The 18,806-nt window shown below is 42.6% G+C and overlaps 1 long non-coding RNA gene across 1 annotated transcript in view; it reads right to left on the bottom strand.

Moving 5' to 3' along the window:
• Positions 1-5,326: 5,326 nt before the first annotated feature.
• LOC140121368 (uncharacterized) overlaps positions 5,327-18,806 on the bottom strand; it is a 37,444-nt gene continuing 23,964 nt past the window's right edge. The window contains exon 3 of the long non-coding RNA XR_011854073.1: positions 5,327-5,454. This is a non-coding gene — a long non-coding RNA (uncharacterized lncRNA). The remainder of the gene's footprint in view (positions 5,455-18,806) is intronic.

The following is an 18,806-nucleotide window of genomic DNA, read 5'->3' as shown; positions in this document are numbered from 1 at the left end:
GGTTACGTACAAGATAGGTTCCATAGGTTTGTTCTTAAGTTGAATTTGTATGTAAGTCAAAACTGTATATTTTGCAATTGTAACTCCAGACAAATTTCTTTTTTGCCCCAGTGACAATTGGAGTTTCAAAATTTTTTGCTGTAATGGGACCAAGGATTATCAATAAAGCTCCATTACAGACACACCATTACAGCCAGTGACTATAGTAACATCCAGAGAGCGTCACCAGAGGTCACAGTGGGCAGAGGGGTCCGTCTTTAACTAGGGTCATCTGTAAGTCGGTTTGTCCTTAAGTAGGGGACCGTCTGTAGTCTATAAATCTGTGACAACACAGAAATCAGCATAAATTGAGAGGTAGTAGTGAATTATAATAGAGGAGATTTGGAGCCCAATCCACCCACCGTACGTACATCTGTTTCTGCTCTCAATACACATGTAAACAAGAGCCATTTCAGGAACTTCAAAGGTCCTGAAGCCACAGATTGAAAGCAGGCAGAAGGACGTATCCTCCATTTCCCAAGAAGTTGATTCTAGTACCATGTGTAGGAATTGAATTCCAGACTTGTAGATGCTATAATATCCATACAGCCCAGGGCCAATGGCAGTCTTAACCCACCCCTGCTTCGGTACATGCTTTACATAACAATTACATAACAATGCAAGCCCTTAATCCCTTTGAACACCAGAATGTACTATTACATCCTGGTGCTGCGGCAGGTGTCAGCTGTATAATATAGGCCCCTAATTTTACCACAAAAAAACTGGGAAAACCTATTGTATAAAATCTAAAGTATAAGCCTAGGGCGAAAAATGCATTGGTCACAGCTTCCCCCCAGTATATAGCTATTCCCCAGTATAATGCCAGCCCCCTGTCCTTGTATGCAGAAGCCTTCCCACTGCCCCTGTATGCAGCAGCCTGCCCCAGTATCCAGGAGCCTGCCCGTGTATTCAGCAGCTTGCTCCCTACCCATGTATCCAGCAGCATGACCCTGTATCCAGCAGCCTGCCCCCGTATCCAGCAGCCTGCCCCTGCACCAGTATGCCGCAGCCTGACCCCATATGCAGCAGCCTGCCCCCGTATCCTGCATCCTGCCCCTGTATTCTGCAACCAACCCGTATACAGCAGCCTGCCAATGTATCCAGCAAGCCCTAGTTTGCCAAATTTATAAAAATAGAAAGTTAATAACTCACCTTTCTGGCGTCCCCGGCAGGTCTTCACATCCCCTATCCAGCAGCCTGGCCCTGTATGCATCAGCTTGCCCCGTATCCAGCAGCCTGCCCTCGCATCCTGCCCCCGTATCCCGCATCCTGCCCCCATATCCTTCAGCCTGATACCGTATCAAGCAGCATGCACCTGTATGCAGCAAGCCCCAGTTTGCCAAATATATTAAAAAATGAAAGTTAATAACTCACTCACCTTTCCGGCACCCCCCACAGGTCTTTGCATCCCGTATACCGCGGCTGCCCCCGTATCCAGCAGCCTGCCCCTGTATCCAGCAGCCTGCCCCCTGCTCCCCTATCCACTAGTCTTTCCCTGTATGCAGCAGCCTTCCCTCGTAAACAGCAGCCTACCCCCTGCCCCTGTATGGAGCAGCTTGCCCCTGCATGCTTCAGCAAGCCCCAGTTTGCCAAATTTATAAAAAACCTCACCTTTGCTGCGCCCCCCGCAGGTCTTCACATCTCGTATCCAGCAGCCTGCCACCTGTCCCTGTATGCAGCAGCCTGCCCTCGTATACAGCACCGTCTGCCCCCGTATGCAGCAGCCTGCCCATGTTTCCTGCAGCCTGCCCATGTATCTCGTAGCCTGCCTCCCACAGGTCTTCGCATCCCATATCCAGCAGCCTGCCCCCGTATCCAGCAGCCTGCAGCCTGCCCTCGTATACAGCACCGTGTGCCCCCGTATGCAGCAGCCTGCCGCTGTATCCTGCAGCCTGCCCCTGTATCTCGTAGCCTGCCCCCTGCTCCTGTATGTAGCAAGCCCCAGTTTGCCAAATTTATAAAAAAAAGAAAATTAATAATTCACCTTTCTGGCTCCCCCTGCAGGTCTTCATGTGCCTGCCGACACACACAATACTATTGCAGCAGAAGCAGCTGACATCAGAGCCTGTGACGTCGCACGGACCTGACGCTGCCGGACAGATGGAACAGAAGACCTGCGGGGGGCCCCAGGAAGGTGAGTTATTAACTTTCTTTTTTTATTGACTCGAGTACAAGCCGAGTTTCGGTTTTTCAGCACATTTTTTGTGCTGAAAAACTTGGCTTATACTTGAGTATATACGGTAATTAAAGCACAAGTATATACGGTAGTCAGCACATACCGCAAAAAAATTACACCTTACACAGGCCAGTACACCAAAGTGTGAAAAAGTTATTGGCCTTAGAATTTGGCAAAATGGGCAATATTTTTTTGTACAAAAGATTTACATTTTTTAAAAATCTAATAACACCTATATATAACATAGAATTAAAGACGTAAAAACAACAAATGTATGTTTTTGTTGATTTCACAGCACTTGGAGGTTGCCACTAAAAAGTAAAATTTGTCCCACAGATAACAAGCCCTCATACACCTCTGTAAATGTAAAAATAAAAAATGTATTACTTCTGAAATGAGGGGAGTAAAATACAGAGTCAACAAAATACTGTAAAAACAGCCATTGGTTACCCATCTCCCTACCATCACTGCACCCATCTTCCGGATCCCTGCACCTTCCCTTCTGCAGTGCACAGCGGACGCATCTCCATAGTGATGGACTGTCAGCTGACTCTGTGCTGGCGCCACCCACTTTTGACGTGTGATTGGTTGCATTGGATTTTTGCCCCACACTACGGTTCTTATTGGCTAATGAGGAGGAGGTGTGTCATTGTACTCTCCTATTTATATCTCCATTTAGACGCCGCCTGCCATTAAAGCCCTAATCCCTGATTGCACTGGTGAAACATGTTGTGGGGCTCTATGTGTTGATCTCTTAGCAGCTTTAATCCTGTGTGTTGGTGTATTCTATGGAGCTAGTGAGCAATACAATAAAGCCAGTCAGTGTTTGGTCTGATTCAGTAGCCAGTTAGGTATTCCGCTCATGAGACAGCTAGATAGTGACATGGACTTACTATTGAGCTAGTGAGTGATATGACATAGCCAGACAGTGTTATGGTCTGATCTACAAGCCAGTTAGCTAGTCTGCTCACATGACAGCTAGTCAGTGTTATGGATTTACTATTGAGCTAGTGAGCTAGCCTTCATGTGAGCTAGACAGTGTACTGAACCTACTTACGTACTTTACTATACTCAAACGTCGATAGTCAAACTCCTTAGGGAATGCGCTATGTCTGAAAACGTAATCCAGATAAGTTTTACAAGCGGATTTGATTATATTTTACCTAATTACTAGTAGAGTCCTAATTTGGGTGGTACAAGACACTGACCTGAACACTACTGATAACATCCAATGGTATTGATACTTCCCACAACTTGCATGCTGCATAGGAGGTTCCAACATACCGGCTAGCATTATGTGTAAACACCCTAACACTGGTGGTCCTGACACTACAAGTCACAGCATTCCCGAAATATTCATGTGGCACTTACTAGTATCTACTATTACCATCATATTCAGTGTTCTCAGAGTATAATACCGCTTGACCTTCATGCTATAAATAGCATAATGGCATTTTGTTATGATAGGGCAGAAGTGTCTGCTATTAAGGCTGTGTAGATAAACAGCATAAATTCTGTGTATTTCTTGGAAGCTGTAGTACAGAGGCCTTCAGTGTACATTACAGTACACATTATATATCCATACTATACAGTTGGTGTCCTTCAAATCGAATACATTTATAGGTAATTCCGGGTACATTACCTACAATACACTTCCGTAAAGCCACCAATACAGAGGATTTCAGTCATTTTAATCGTTTGTCATTCCACTATATAGAGTATTCATTTTTTTTTATTAAATTGTATTTTTATAAAATTTTCAACAACACAGTACGAGTAGTCCACAAAGCTTGAACGTGGCTAGGCATATACATATAAGTAAAAAAAAAAGTGTAGGCAGCACTCCAAAAATCCAAAATCCCAAAGGGTGAAGTTTATTGAAACAGTGGCGACGTTTCGGTGTGAACCACCTTCATCAAGCAATTTAACAAGTTAAAGGGGTTGTTCGAGTTCTGAAAAAAACTAAAAGGTGGCCGGGAGAGGGCTGCTTAAAAAAATAAAGTCCTACTTACCTTCCAGCGCCCTCCGGTATCCAGCACTGCTGTCGCTCCGGGCGCCATGTAAACAAACATGGCCGCCGGAGCAGCGCTGGACTCAGCTTCCGGCCGGACCCGACAACCATCCAGCCAGCATACATAATGCTGTGAATAGGGACGGGTAGGCGTGGCCGGCCACGGCCGGCTGGAAGCTGAATCCAGCGCTGCTCTGTAGGACTTTATTTTTTTAAGCAGCCCCCTCTGGCCACCTTTAGTTTTTTTTCAGAACTCTCGGACAACCCCTTTAACCCATCCAGGTTTATGTAGGAAATACATGGTACAATAGTGAATACAAGTGGGTGTGTCTTAAAGTGCAAGGTGCATGATTTACATAAAATTAGATTTATACATATAAAATTGATATATGTTGATGAATTTCTATACAAGGTAGTCATCACATACCGGTACATGTCAGTGCAATATATACATACTGGGACATAGTAATGTATCAAGTGTGAATAGGTGTTTAAAAAACCTCTATTGGGTCAGGGCGTGTCTCCCTCTATTTTACATCCCACTTCAGTGGATCACATGTATTGGCATCTCTGCAGTCCCAATGCGCCCGCCCAAATATTTGCGCATGTGCACTGTAATCCAGAGACGCTCGGCGCCATATTTGTAAAGGGCAACACCATATAATGTCTTGAAAATTATACCCATAAGGAAGAAAATGAATAAAAAGTATACATGTGGCCAATGTTTGACAGGAGAACCATAGGAAATATAGGAAAATATAAATATAGGAAAAAGGTACACATCCGAATATGCGATGTAAATTCACCTCGCAAACATATCCATCCATTGCTATTAAAGGGGAATACATGGTACTGAAATTAACATAGAGCGTTTGTTAGAATTAAGTTAATGTGCATTGAAATATATAAAATGCATGTGCAACACTTATTGAGGGCTAGACTGCACATGCACTTCAGAGAAGTCGCTCTTAAAGGGGAAGTGCCAAAAAATGCAAAACACTATTTGTAAGACCATTTAAGGGGACTGTGCTTTATCCCCAAAGACGGTGACTCCAGTGCAAACGTAATACAAATATGAATATTTATTGTCAAACGGTGGTCACACATCCAAAAATGTCTATTCCGACATGGCAAAAATATACAAATGAGCGGAAAGTGAAGATGCAAGTCCATAAAGGAGAGAACGTCCGTCCCAAAGAGTGTTCTGCGGCTTGTATAGATGTATGATCTGCAAAAGAGAGATAAAAAGTAGTGTCCAATAAGAATAAAGATAAACACTTGTCTTACATTGAGGAATACAGAATATAAGGAAAATCTCCAATATCATGCATAGGTGCTGCATAGTTTTATAGAATACTCCCCAAATTGAAGTCCATGTTCAACCCATTGGGTTGTAGGGTATTTAGACGGAAGATCCAATTTAGTTCTTTGGTTCTCAATAACTTTTCACGATTACCTCCACGTCTCAGGGGTGGCATATGGTCTATGAGTACACACTCAAGTTGGCCATCGGTGTGTCCCTTTTCTGCGAAGTGCCTAGATACGGGTAAGTCAAGTAGTTTTTTATGGACTGTGTAACCGTTTTCTTAACTTTACTACTGAAGGATCTTGCCAGGATCCATGAAGGCTCTGAACCCCCTCTATTGGGACTTTTCTCCACTGTGTTACTCTCCAGCTGCATATGATTACCCTTGGTGAATACTACAAGGCCCAGAGAATCCCTAAAGGCATGAGGTCAAATATTCAACCTTATTTGTTTGCAAAGGACTCTAACTTTTGTGCGAGATTTGCATGGATTTAAAAAAAAAATGGACTAGACTTAATACATTGAACGTTTACAACAGGAAATTGCTAAACTACAGCTAAATATAGTTGAAATTGAACAATCTTGAAAATAAATTTTGACAATTGAAGAACAAAAGTGTTTTTTTGATGCATTCAATATCACTATCAGCAAATTCAGAACAGAACTGGAACATAAAAAGAGACAAAAATGGATCCGAAATGAAGAGGATTACCGTAAAGGACGTATATATAATTGGAAAGAACTTTCTATACAGACTGGTGGAACCTCTACACACGACTCTCAAAATAAAAAAAAGATGCAAGTCTCCCAAAAAAGCCACACAGTTCACACCTAAAGACTTGGGTACAACGTCCACACCTGAGCCAGCCTCTCCTTTTTTAGACCAAGTTCAGATCACCACTGTGGAAAACGCATCAGGGGAGGAGGTAGACAACACCACAAATGCAGAAAGAAAAAGTACATTGAGAAACAAAGTTCATCCACAGAAGATGGGAATAATACTAAAAAAGAAACACTAGTGGTAAACATTTCCTCTAAATCTTTGTCTCCTCTTGAGCTGTCAGTTTTGTCCAGGGGACTATCATTTAGCACAACCTAGGGAGTCTGAAAGATAGTAAAAGTAAAAATATAAAAAAGTTTAAAAAGAAAATTATTAAAAAAAATAAAGATTCAAATCACCCCCCTTTCCCTAGAACTGATATAAATATTAATAAACAGTAAAAATCCTAAACACATTAGGTATTGCCGCGTCCAAAAATGCCCGATCTATCAAAATATAATAACGTTTTTTCACTGCGTTTTACCCCGAAGTGGAAAATAGCGCCCAAAGCCACCACCTCAGCACAGCGCCGAAGTGGTGGGACACATAGATGAACCTCTCCTCTTAATCCGTCATAATGTTGGCGTATGTTGGTGCCATATTGGCACCCATCGCCACTCCTTTTAGTTGAACAATAAAATCCGAACCAAACAAAAAATAATTGTTCGGAGTATTAGCTTTAGCAGGTCCGTAGCTAATTGACATTCCCTGGGATGATACACTGAATTCTGCAGTTTTCTCTCTACAGCCCTAAGGGCACGTTCACACGTTGCGTTTTGGTCGCGTTTTCATTGCGTTTGAAACGCATATACAACAGCTGATGAGAGGTGATTTGCCTAATTACATTACCGTTTACGTTTGTAAACGCAATGTTAACGCATGTTTACAATGCGTTTTGTAAATGGAAATGTTACCAGTGATGTAATTAGGCAAATCACCTCTCCTCAGCTGTTGTATATGCGTTTCAAACACAATGAAAACGCAGGTCAAAACGCAACGTGTGAACGCGCCCTAAACCCCCTTGTGTGGTCAAGTGTAGAGGGAAACAAAATCAAATGAAACAAGCACAATATCTTTATGTCCTTCCAAATCTATTCCATTAAGTTTACGTAAAAAAACAGATGTGTCTTGAATATATGATGAGCCTGAAACGGCAAAGCATCTTAAAAATTTATCCAAAAAAGTGGTGACGTGATAGAATCACTCCCCGAGACTATAGGTCTCCCAGGAGGCGATTGTAGGAACTTATGAATTTTTGGAAGAACATAAATCACAGGAGTGATAGAATCCTGTACCTCAAAATAATGCAACATTTTGTCAGTAATTATACCTGCATGTAAAGCATTATTCAACAAAATTTTTATATGTCTGTCCAACTCAAATTTTGGATCTATAAGGACCTTCTTGTAAACCGCAGAGTCCCTTAACTGCCTACAGATCTCGGCCAAGTACTCCGACGTGTCCATGATGACCACCCCCCCCCTTATAGCTGGGTTTGATGGTAATATCGTCATCATCGGCAAGCTGGGACAAGGCCGAGATCTTGTGTGCAGTCATGTTGGGCTTGTAAACCCCTTAACGACGTTTTTTCACTTCCATTTTTCACTCCCCACCTTTAAAAAACTATCACTTTTTTATTTTTCCACATAAAGAGCTGTGTTATGGCTTATTTTTTTGCGTAATAAATTGCATTTCAAAGTGACGGTATTTAATATTCCATGCCGTGTACTGCGAAGCAGGAAAAAAAATCCAAATGCAGTGAAAATGGTGAAAAAATGCATTTTCAATGTTTTCTTGTGGGCTTGAATTTTACAGCTTTCACTGTACGCCCCAAATGACCTGTCTGCTTTATTCTTTGGGTTGGTATGATTACGGGGATACCAAATTTGTATCAGTTTTATAATGTTTTCATACATATAATGGTCTCCTTCCAAGGACAGGAAACAAACTGAGGTGGAGTAGAAGGAGTCTCCTATGCTCAGGTTTCCTGTCCTTGGAGGGCGGATCCCAGTCTCTCTCTAGTGGTGCCGTCGTGATGAAGGGGAAAACGATCATGTGCACCAGGAAGCAAATTTGGCATATGTTAGAGGCATGAACATTACAGAAAGTAATTACTTTACCTCCAATCATACCATGGACAATGACATATCGACCATCCGGGTCCAGATATTAAGACACCTCCTGAAAGGGGCAAGATCAGGAAAATAGTATGGCCACTCTTGCGCTCTTACTGTATAGGGGTACAGAATAGAAGAGAGGGAAGTATTTGTGTGCAATGTTAAAGGACAAGAAACTATCAAAGTGTGTCTCCTGGATATAACTTTCAGATATAACTGAAAAGTCTTGGATTCCTTAAGGTCATAATCATAATCATACAGACAGCAGATAACATCACGGGGCTTTGCAGCAGAGTCTTTGGGCTTCAGGGCCCTGTGAGCCCTGACAAACTTAAAGGAAACCTACCATTTGATTTAAAGCAGTATGAAGCAAACATACCTTGAGAATGCTGTTGTCAGGGTCACTAGGGAGAATGCTGGGACTTCCGGTTCTTCTGCTGGTGCCAGCAGCGTTCTCCGACCCCCGGCGTGTATCCGCGCAAACTCCACCTCTCGTCCCGGGCAGCGGCTGCTAAGATCTCGCGCTGTCTAGGAGTTGTGTTCGGTACTGCTGTGACTTGTGGTACCTCTGCATGATGCCTGGTTGTTCTGCACCATGAGGGGTTAATTCCCAGTAGCTGTCCAGCTCCTATCAGGTTCTGGAGGTGGGGTTCTGGCTGCATAAATTGCAGCTTCACTAGTCACCTGTGCCAGTGTTTGAAATCCCTTCTCCACTCGCTCTCAGCATTAGGTTGACTCGCTCTGTATCTGTATTTGTATCGTTGTTGACCTCGGCCCGTTTTTGACATTGACTCTTTGCCTACTGATTTTGCTCTTGACGTACCCTCTCGTTGTTACTCCGGCTAGTTTACTATTCTTTTGTGTTTTATGTTTGTCAGTCTGTTTGTGTTTCCCTTCCCACACTTATCCAGTGTATTTCGAGTCTTCAAGTAGTCGCCCCACGGTTTAGCGTGGGGGGGCTATAGGAAAGGACAGAGGTTGGGGCAAGCTCAGGGCACACTATCCCCTGTCTTTTGTGTTACCCAATCCTAACAGCTGTAGCTACACTGATGTAGGATCATATCTTGGTTAATCTCTGTGCTGAGTGGTTTTGATGATTAAACAGATATAACATTATGATAATGAAACTCTGTGGCTTCTATATCTGCTCTGGCGCTTGCTTTCCCGCTTCTCATAGCAGGAGAGTTTCTCTTTGATTGCATCATCATCTCCTGCAGTTCCCTTCCTGCCAGACAGAATAATCAATTACTGCACCATCCCCCAGCTGCTGTGTATGAGTGATCCAGCTCAGGTTGATTAGTGCTTGACTAGTCCAGGAAACAGGGGTACCTCACTCCTAATGAAGTTTGGATGGTGCTTACGTCGGGTACCCAGCCCCAATATGTAGTAGAGAGGAACGTAGCACACATCCTATGTTGATTTTTATATTTTTCTTCTAATTCATATAATCGGTATTTACAGCTCCACCAAAAGTTGCAAGAATCATTCAATGAAACAACAGATCAAAACATTTTCTTAGCGACGTAGAGCATAATTAGCATCTTAGCATACTAGTATGTATCAAACAATTAAATCGGACATCATGGGTAAGTATATCGATGGGAGAAATAGTGTAAGTAATAAACAAGAGGTATATGTCTAGAATCATATCGAAGTGATTGTATACCTAAATTAGACCAGTGAAATAGATGTAGAGTAGTGGCCCTAGTAAACCAAAAGGTGTAGTTGTGCTCTACCTGTACATATATGGAGGGTATGGAGGAGGGAATATCAGTAAGGCAGAAGATAGAGATGAAAACTGCTTAATGGATTACAGCCTAATAAATAACTGGAATGTCCTGAAGAGTGCTTACCAGGAGGAGTATCTTGGAACCGGCTCAGGTGGAGGCGGGCATGTGCCTGTTAGTACGTTGGGGGCCGAGCCAGTGAGCAGCCACGAGACCGGAAGTTCGGCCCGCGGCACGGCCGTCGCTTCTCTGCGCATGACTAGTCATGCTTAGTCATTCTTTACTTAGCAGCCATTTGTAATTCCAAGCTCCAGTGTGTAACGTGTTACATGCTGACCCAGCTTTCCCAAGGTCCTGAATGTTATAATTGTTTTTTCAGTAAAACCACACAGCTCAGGGATTAACCAAGATATGATCCTGCATCAATGTATCTACAGCATTCTCAAGGTATGTTTGGTTCATAATGCATCCAATCAAATGGTAGGTTTCCTTTAATAGGATGGGTAGGTTGCTAACCCAATATCATGCTGCAGATTGCTTCCAGGGAAACTTTATGGTCTGGGAGACCCCGGACTAGAATGTTCTGCCGACACTCTCTATTATCAAGGTCCTCCAGGTGTCTATTGTGTTCTCACAGTGCGAAAGATTGCTGCAACACAGTTTCATGCAAGAGGGCAATGTATTGACGAGTGTTATCATGGGCACCTTCTGTGGCATCAACACGCTCCACCAGGAGCTTAAGATCCTGCTGGATCGCAGCGATACTGGGTAACAGGAGTGACATCACTGCCTCTGACCATGTGACCAGCCTAATTTACATAATAAAGAAAAAATGATTTTACAATGATTAATGTATGAATTGACTAGACTAGTGACAGAGACCTGATGACAGGTGTCCTTTAAGCTATTAAATGGCAACATCCTTAAAGGAAACCTACCACTTAAAAGTGGTAGGTTTATACACATATACGTGGCACCAGCTCAGGGTGAGCTGGTGCCAGAGCATATTTTTGTTAAGGGAACAAAGCCCCTATCTTAGAATTATAAGTTATATTAACTTATAACTCGGCGCACCGCACTTGGGCTTGGCGCACCATGCGCGCGCCCGTGCATGCGCCGGGTTCTGAAGTGCAGGAGAGCCGGTGACGTCACTGAGCTCTCCGGCACACGCGCGCCTGCGCAACATAGCACGGGGAAACAGGCGGCGAGCCCAAGTGCGGTGCGCCGAGTTATAAGTTAATATAACTTATAATTCTAAGATAGGGGCTCTGTTCCCTTAACAAAAATATGCTCTGGCACCAGCTCACCCTGAGCTGGTGCCATGTATATGTGTATAAACCTACCACTTTTAAGTGGTAGGTTTCCTTTAAGGAGTTAAAAATAGATGCATAAGCTCCACCTAGTGGCCAGGAGATTTATATTTTTAAAGAAAATCTACCATTTGAATTCATGCATTATGAACCTGCAACATCCCCCACCGGGGCCTTGCCTTTTCTTGGGGCCTGGAGTCAGCCGGGGCCCGCAGTACCTGAGTGGCTGGCGGTTGCGGCCTAGGCACGCTAGTGTCACGGTGCTTGGTATGGGGAACCGGAGGGCTGGCCTACAGCCTGGCAGGTCTCCAGCAGGGTGGTGTTGGCAAGAAATGATGAGGGAGAGGCTGCTATAGCGGTTCTCCCTGGGGCAACCCTTTGATGTCTGAAGTATGAGTCTCTGTGTGGTGAACAGGGTGCCTGTGCCCGTAGTAGCAGGGACCAGACGGAGGCAGACGTTGAACAAAAATAACTTACAGTTCTTTATTGGAACCGACAGGAACATTAGCAACGTGCCTTAACAGAATGGTGGAGTGCTGGAGATGTAGTTGGGGGGAGCCACAGGATGTATCCTCAGCCTGGATGCAAAGGGCAGGCTGGGAGATAGTTGTGTCCTGGAAGGATGCTTCAGCCTTATCTTGGATTGCTTCAGGTATCACCCTTAAAGGTAGGATGATACCCCTTTCCTCTCGCTAACTAGCTATTAGCTCCATTTCCAGGCAGGGAGCTGGGCTCACCTGCTCTCGTCTGGTGTGCGGGCTGCACAGACTCCTCAGAGTCTGTACTGGATTAACTCCAGTCTGCTGAGCTACTGCTCAGCTAACTGCTCTCTAGAACTTTCCTGACGAGGGGTTTTGTTACTCCCACTGGTCAGGTGGTGGCTACTCCTCCAATTACATCTCAGCTCACAGAAACAGAGTGTAACACATGTGATTGGCTGACACATATGACATCACACAAAACACTTAACTCCTGCCTTACCAGGCAGGTTCTACCACTGCAGCGTTCCCCTGTGTCATCTAGGGACTATGTAGTGACATGCTGTGGGGCCGATCAGACCCTACACAGGCTGCAAGCTACATGGTGGGACGTATTCGCAAACACAGCTCTGCCTTGCATCGGCGAGGGTGTTGCAAACCAAACATACCTTGAGAATGCTGTAGCTACACTAATGCAGAATCATAACTTGTTTAACCCTGTAAGGACGCAGCCATTTTGTAGCTTAAGGCTCAGCCCCATTTTTTGGATTCTGACTTGTGTCGCTTTATATGGTTATAACTTTTGAACACAGTTACTTATCAAAGTGATTCTGAGATTGTTTTTTCCCCACATTTTGTGCTTCATTTTAGTGGTAAATGTTGGCTGATAAGTTTTATATTTATTTTCCAAAAAAAGAAAAAAATGATGAATTTTTGGAAATGCCTGGATAATATATTTTGATGTTGCGCAGCTTACAAATCAAATAGCGATTTTCCGTATTTTCAGAATTTACTCTTTTGCTGATAAATACTGTTTTGAATGAAATTTTACATATTTAGCATCAAAAACCCCCTATATAACCAACCCATTTTCAAATCTGCACCCCTCAAACTATCAGAAACAGCTTTTAGGAAGATCGTTAACCCCTTGAGATCTTCATAGTAATTGAATCAAAATGGAGGTGAAATTTAGAATGGCCAAATTGTGCCGGTTATACGTTCATTTAGCCCTAAAATTTACATATTTCCAAAAGATAAAAAGAGAAAACCCACCATACAATTTGTTCTGCAATTTCTCCCAAGCACAGAGTACCCCCCACATGTGGATGTTTTTTGTTTTATGGGTGCACAGCGAGGCGCAGAAGGGAAGGAGGGACCTGCAGCTGCCAGGATTTTAGTTTTCTCGTTGCCTCCTTTTGTAGACTATAAAATTTTCGCTTTTTCATTATTGGGGCCATGTGACTGCATTTTTTTTGAGGGATGAGATGGTTTTTTCATTATTGCCATTTTGGGGTTGGTATCACCTATTGTTGAAAATTTAGGAACTCGTTTTTGAGGGCAGGAGTAGAAAAGCATCAATTCTGTACTGGATTTTTGACCTTTTTTTTTTCGTGTTCACCGTTTAGCCTAATAATCATGTTATCTTTATTCTATGGGTCGATACGATTACGGGGATACCAGACATGAATATTTTTTCTTACAGTTTACTAATGTAAGACATGTTGTACTTTGCACCAGTATCATTCTGGAATACATATGTTTTTTTATCACTTTTTATTGCATTTTTTGTAAGATTGAATAGGTAAAAATGATAACTTTTGGTGGGTTTTCAACAGTTTTTTTTAACGGCGTTCATTGTACGGGTTCAATAATGATTTACTTTTATTCTACGGGTTGTTACGGACAGGGTGATACTATATATATGTGGGGTTTTTGTTATGATTTAGACTTTTTTTGGGGTTATATGTCTCTTTATATGTTATGGGGCTTATGGGCATTTTTTTTATTGATTTATTACTTTATTTTTTACATCTGATTGCTTGTTCATGATAATACTCTGCAATACTGATGCAGAGTATTAGCAGTGTCAGCCTATGCACATGCATAGCCTGGCACTGTGCCAGTAAGATGACGTCAGAGACGCCATCTTACCGGCAGTTCTTGCAGGCAGTGCTGGGGACCAGATCGGACCCCACCACTGCCATAGCAACGATCAGCGCCCCCCGAAAACGGTTCAGGGGGAGGATCGTGGGGGAAAGGCCCCCCAGTGGCATGTTAGATGCCGCGGTCGCTCTGACTGCGGCATTTCACGGGTTACACACCCGCAATTGGAGTCCACTCAGATCGCAGGTGTTACACTGTGCTTCCCAATGCCGGTTTGGCTACGATCCAGAGCTGAGCCGGCATCAGCTCAGTGGCGGATATATCCACCATGGAGTGCTAAGGGGTTAATCCCTGTGTTGAGTGGTTTTGCTTGAAAAAACAATTATATAATTCAGGAACTTGGGAAAGCTGGATCCACATTACACACAAGCTTTCTGTACAGCCAAGACAGGACTAATCAACCTGAACTGGACCACTCATACACAGCAACTGGGGGATGGTACAGCAATTGATTATTCTGCCTGGCAGAATCATCCTCTGGTGCAGTGCATAAGGGAAAAGCACTGAGCCCGGCCATAGAAACGACAGAGCTTTAGTATCATAATTTTATAATTGGTTTTTCAGCAAAACCACTCAGCACAGAGATTAAACAAGATATGATTCTGCACCAGTGTAGCTACAGCATTCTCAAGGTATGTTTGCTTCATATGGTATGCTATCAAATGGTATTTTTCCTTTAACTCTATACATGTGCAAAGGATCTGGAAATCTATACCAGAAAAAATGTTATCCTAAAGATATGCTGGTGCATGTTTGACATAAAAAATGACATGGAGTTTACAATGACATGGGTACTCCCCAGGACAAATACCAGTATGGAGTTTGTTCTTGGCGTGTTTGCTTCAGGCAATTAATAAAAACTAACATGCAGTAATGGTTTCCTGCCACAAGATGTCCTGCAACCCAAAAGCACGTGCTTGCCTGTTTGACACAATCCTATAGAATCAGCAAGACTAAAGATGTTTGGTTTGCTATATGGTACGTATAGATTATTAAAGAAATTAGTAAAATGTGTATTGAGCAGTACACATAAAATACAACAGAATGGACTTACGTTACATGTGAGTTACATATGAGAAATAAAAGCAGGTTTACATATGAAAGGTTATGGCTGGCTAACTGATAGCCCTAGAGCTGACTGTTTGGGGGTGTATATAGATATATTACTGGTTAGGTGGGTAGGTGTACTGGGCAGTGTTTAGGTATATGTATTACTGGGGGGTTTGTGGCAGTATAATAGATGTATTACTGGGGGGTTGGTGGCTGTATGCAGATGTATTACTGGGGGCGAGTAAAACTTAAAATAATTTCACCATTTCAATCACCCCGAGGTGGAGCAACATTGTAGTAGGTGGGGCCAACACAAACAAAGGGAGAAAACTTCTGGGGAAAGATTTCAATGGTCTGCACTGCACAACCCCAGAAATTATAAATGCCACAGTACAGCAATAAATACCACCCCATCAACTAAGCACTGCATTCAGAGTAGACAATAATAGCGTAGAACCCAGAGCAGATAATAATAGTACTCCAGAGAAGTGATTCCAGAGCAGTGTTTATAATGGAGAGACCCCCAGAGTAGACTATAATAATACTGCAGACCCCCAGAGCAGACAAATAATAGTGGATACCCCATAGTAGACTAACAATAATGGAGACCCCCAGAGCCTACTAGAACAGATAATAATAGTACTCAAGATCCCAGAGCAGATAATAATACAGTCATGGCCATAAGTTTTGAGAATGACACAAATATTATACTTTCACATGATCTGTTGCCCTCTGGTTTTTATGTGTGTTTGTCAGATGTTTTTATCACATACAGAAATACGAGTGCAATCATATTATGAGTAACAAAAGCTTTTACTGACAGTTAGAATGAGTTAATGCAGCAAGTCAATATTTGCAGTGTTGACCCTTCTTCTTCAGGACCTCTGCAATTCTCCGTGGCAGCTCTCAATCAACTTCTGGACCAAATCCTGACTGATAGCAGTCCATTCTTGCACAATCAATGCTTGCATTTTGTCACAATTTGTTGGTTTTTGTTTGTCCACCAGTCTCTTGATGATTGACCACAAGTTCTCAATGGTATTAAGCTCTGGGGAGTTTCCAGGCCATGGACCCAAAATCTCTATGTTTTGTTCCCTGAGCCATTTAGTTGTCACCTTTGCTTTATGGCAAGGTGCTCCATCATGCTGAAAAAGGCATTGTTGATCACCAAACTGCTCTTGGACGGTTGGGAGTAGTTGGAGGACATTCTGGTACCATTCTTTATTCATGGATGTGTTTTCAGGTAAGACTGTGAGAGAGCCGATTCCCTTGGCTGAGAAGCCGCCCCACACATGAATGGTTGCAGGATGCTTTACAGTTGGCATGAGACAAGACTGGTGATATCGCTCACCTTGTCTTCTCCGAACAAGCTGTTTTCCAGATGTTCCAAGCAATCAGAAAGTGGATTCATCAGAGAAAATGACTTTACCCCAGTCCTCAGCAGCCCACTCTCTGTACCTTTTGCAGAATATCAGTCTGTCCCTGATGTTTTTTCTGGAGAGAAGTGGCTTCTTTGCTGCCCTCCTTGACACCAGGCCTTGCTCCAAGATGCACTCACACCTGCCTGCTGCCATTCCTGAGCAAGCTCTGCACTGCTGGTAGCCCGATCCTGAAGCTGAAGAGACGGTCCTGGCGCTTTCTGGTCCTTCTTGGGCGCCTTGGAGCCTTTTTGGCAACAATGGAACCTCTCTCCTTGAATTCCTTGATGATGCGATAGATTGTTGACTGAGGTGCAATCTTTCTAGCTGCGATACTCTTGTTAGGCCAGTTTTGTGCAGTGCAATGATGACTGCACGTGTTTCTTTAGAGATAACCATGGTTAACAGAAGAGAAACAATGATGTCAAGCACCAGCCTCCTTTTAAAGTGTCCAGTGGTGTGATTCTTACTGAATCATGACAGATTGATCTCCAGCCCTGTCCTCATCAACACCCACACCTGTGTTATTGGAGCAATCACTTAAACAATGTTAGCTGCTCCTTTTTAAGGCAGGCCTGCAATGAAGTTGAAATGTGTTTTGGGGGGAAAAAGTTCATTTTCTAGGCAAATATTGACTTTGCAATTAATTGCTGTTAAGCTGATCACTCTTTATAACATTCTGGAATATATGCAAATTGCCATTATAAAACCTGATGCAGTAGACTTTGTAAAAATTTACATTTGTATAATTCTCAAAACTTATGGCCATGACTGTAAACATTGGATGGTCAACCCGGCCTCCCTATTTTCCCCCATATATATATGGTTAAGAAGCTAATGTTTTTTCCTTACTATTGATTAAGCTATCTATACTTTTTAGATATTTTTCAATTGCTGTCATGGAAATAATATCACTTTGCTGCTGACCTCATGGTTTGGGACACATTTCACTGCATGTCAAAAGTATCCATTTTCATCTGGACGATTCTCCAGTGTATAGGTCCAACAGATTCTATTGTACAGTCATATAGTGTGATTCGTTTTTACCTCTAGATGAAGTGGTAGCTTAGCCTGCTGTATTATATTCTGTTCTCTTGCCAACCTGTGGAAGGTATAGGCTGCTGGCGTGCCAAGCAGCTGAGTTGCTAGTACCTGACATGTCACTCCTAGGTAAAGTAAATTGGGCATAAAAATATACTCAGCTTCACTACTTTTCTATATGTGTATCTGTGTGTTGTAATTGATGCCACCAATAAGCAGGTATATCAGAGGACAGAATAGAGCTTTTTTATCAGCACTAATGAAAAAAATAAATGTAACTTTTATTGATTATTGCTTGAAATTTTAAAGAAAAACAATGTGTATGTATAACTTCATATTACAAATTACAAGATGAAACCAAGGCTGTCTGTCACTGTGTTATAGTTTCAGTAGTGCCGCTCTTTTCTGCCCTCTGACAGTCTGTAAATAAATGTGTCATTACCTTAGTGGCCCTCTCAGGCGTTTCTGTGAAATTAGTTATCATAACCAGGTAAAAACCCTCTTGTAATGTATATGTTACTATCATGCGCAAGAGAAGACAAAAGAAAGTGTTGGCATACAGTCAAGGTATAAGACATAGAAAACTTTATAAACCTGAAGAAGGCGCCCTGAGTAACAAAATGTGTGGGGTGTCACTCGCCCTTTCCTGATTTGGCTCCTGGCTCCAGGACATAGCTTTGGTATGATTTTATTGTATTTGTGAAGTGTCTGCCTAGTTGATTGTATCCCTGTACCACTTTAGGTATCCTTTGCCATTCCACACCTAATACACAGGCAGCCTTTGTGACTTACATACCTAGCTTGTTTTACCTAATCTCCTATCCATCTTATATATACTTTTTCAATTGTTTACTTGCTGTAATATCAGATAACAGGTGCCAAATCCACTACATCTGAATGTAAGGCTGAATGCGTGTGAATATAGGACATGTCCCATTTTTTTTGTTTTTACTTGTGCATCCTGTTAAACGGTTTGTCAGACCTTAAACAATTATTATAGGTGTTGCAGACCTTACGCTGGTTTTGTATGCATACGGCTATACAGTCATCATCCTCATGTCTCCTCAGATCTAGCACGGATGTCAACAAACTGTTGGAAACTCTGAAATCCAACAGGAAGCTTTAGTAATTCAAAAAGAACAGCCTAAA

The sequence above is a fragment of the Engystomops pustulosus genome, chromosome 3, assembly GCF_040894005.1.
Source record: "Engystomops pustulosus chromosome 3, aEngPut4.maternal, whole genome shotgun sequence".
Taxonomy (NCBI): Eukaryota; Metazoa; Chordata; class Amphibia; order Anura; family Leptodactylidae; genus Engystomops; species Engystomops pustulosus.
This window is presented reverse-complemented; position numbering and strand designations above follow the sequence as displayed.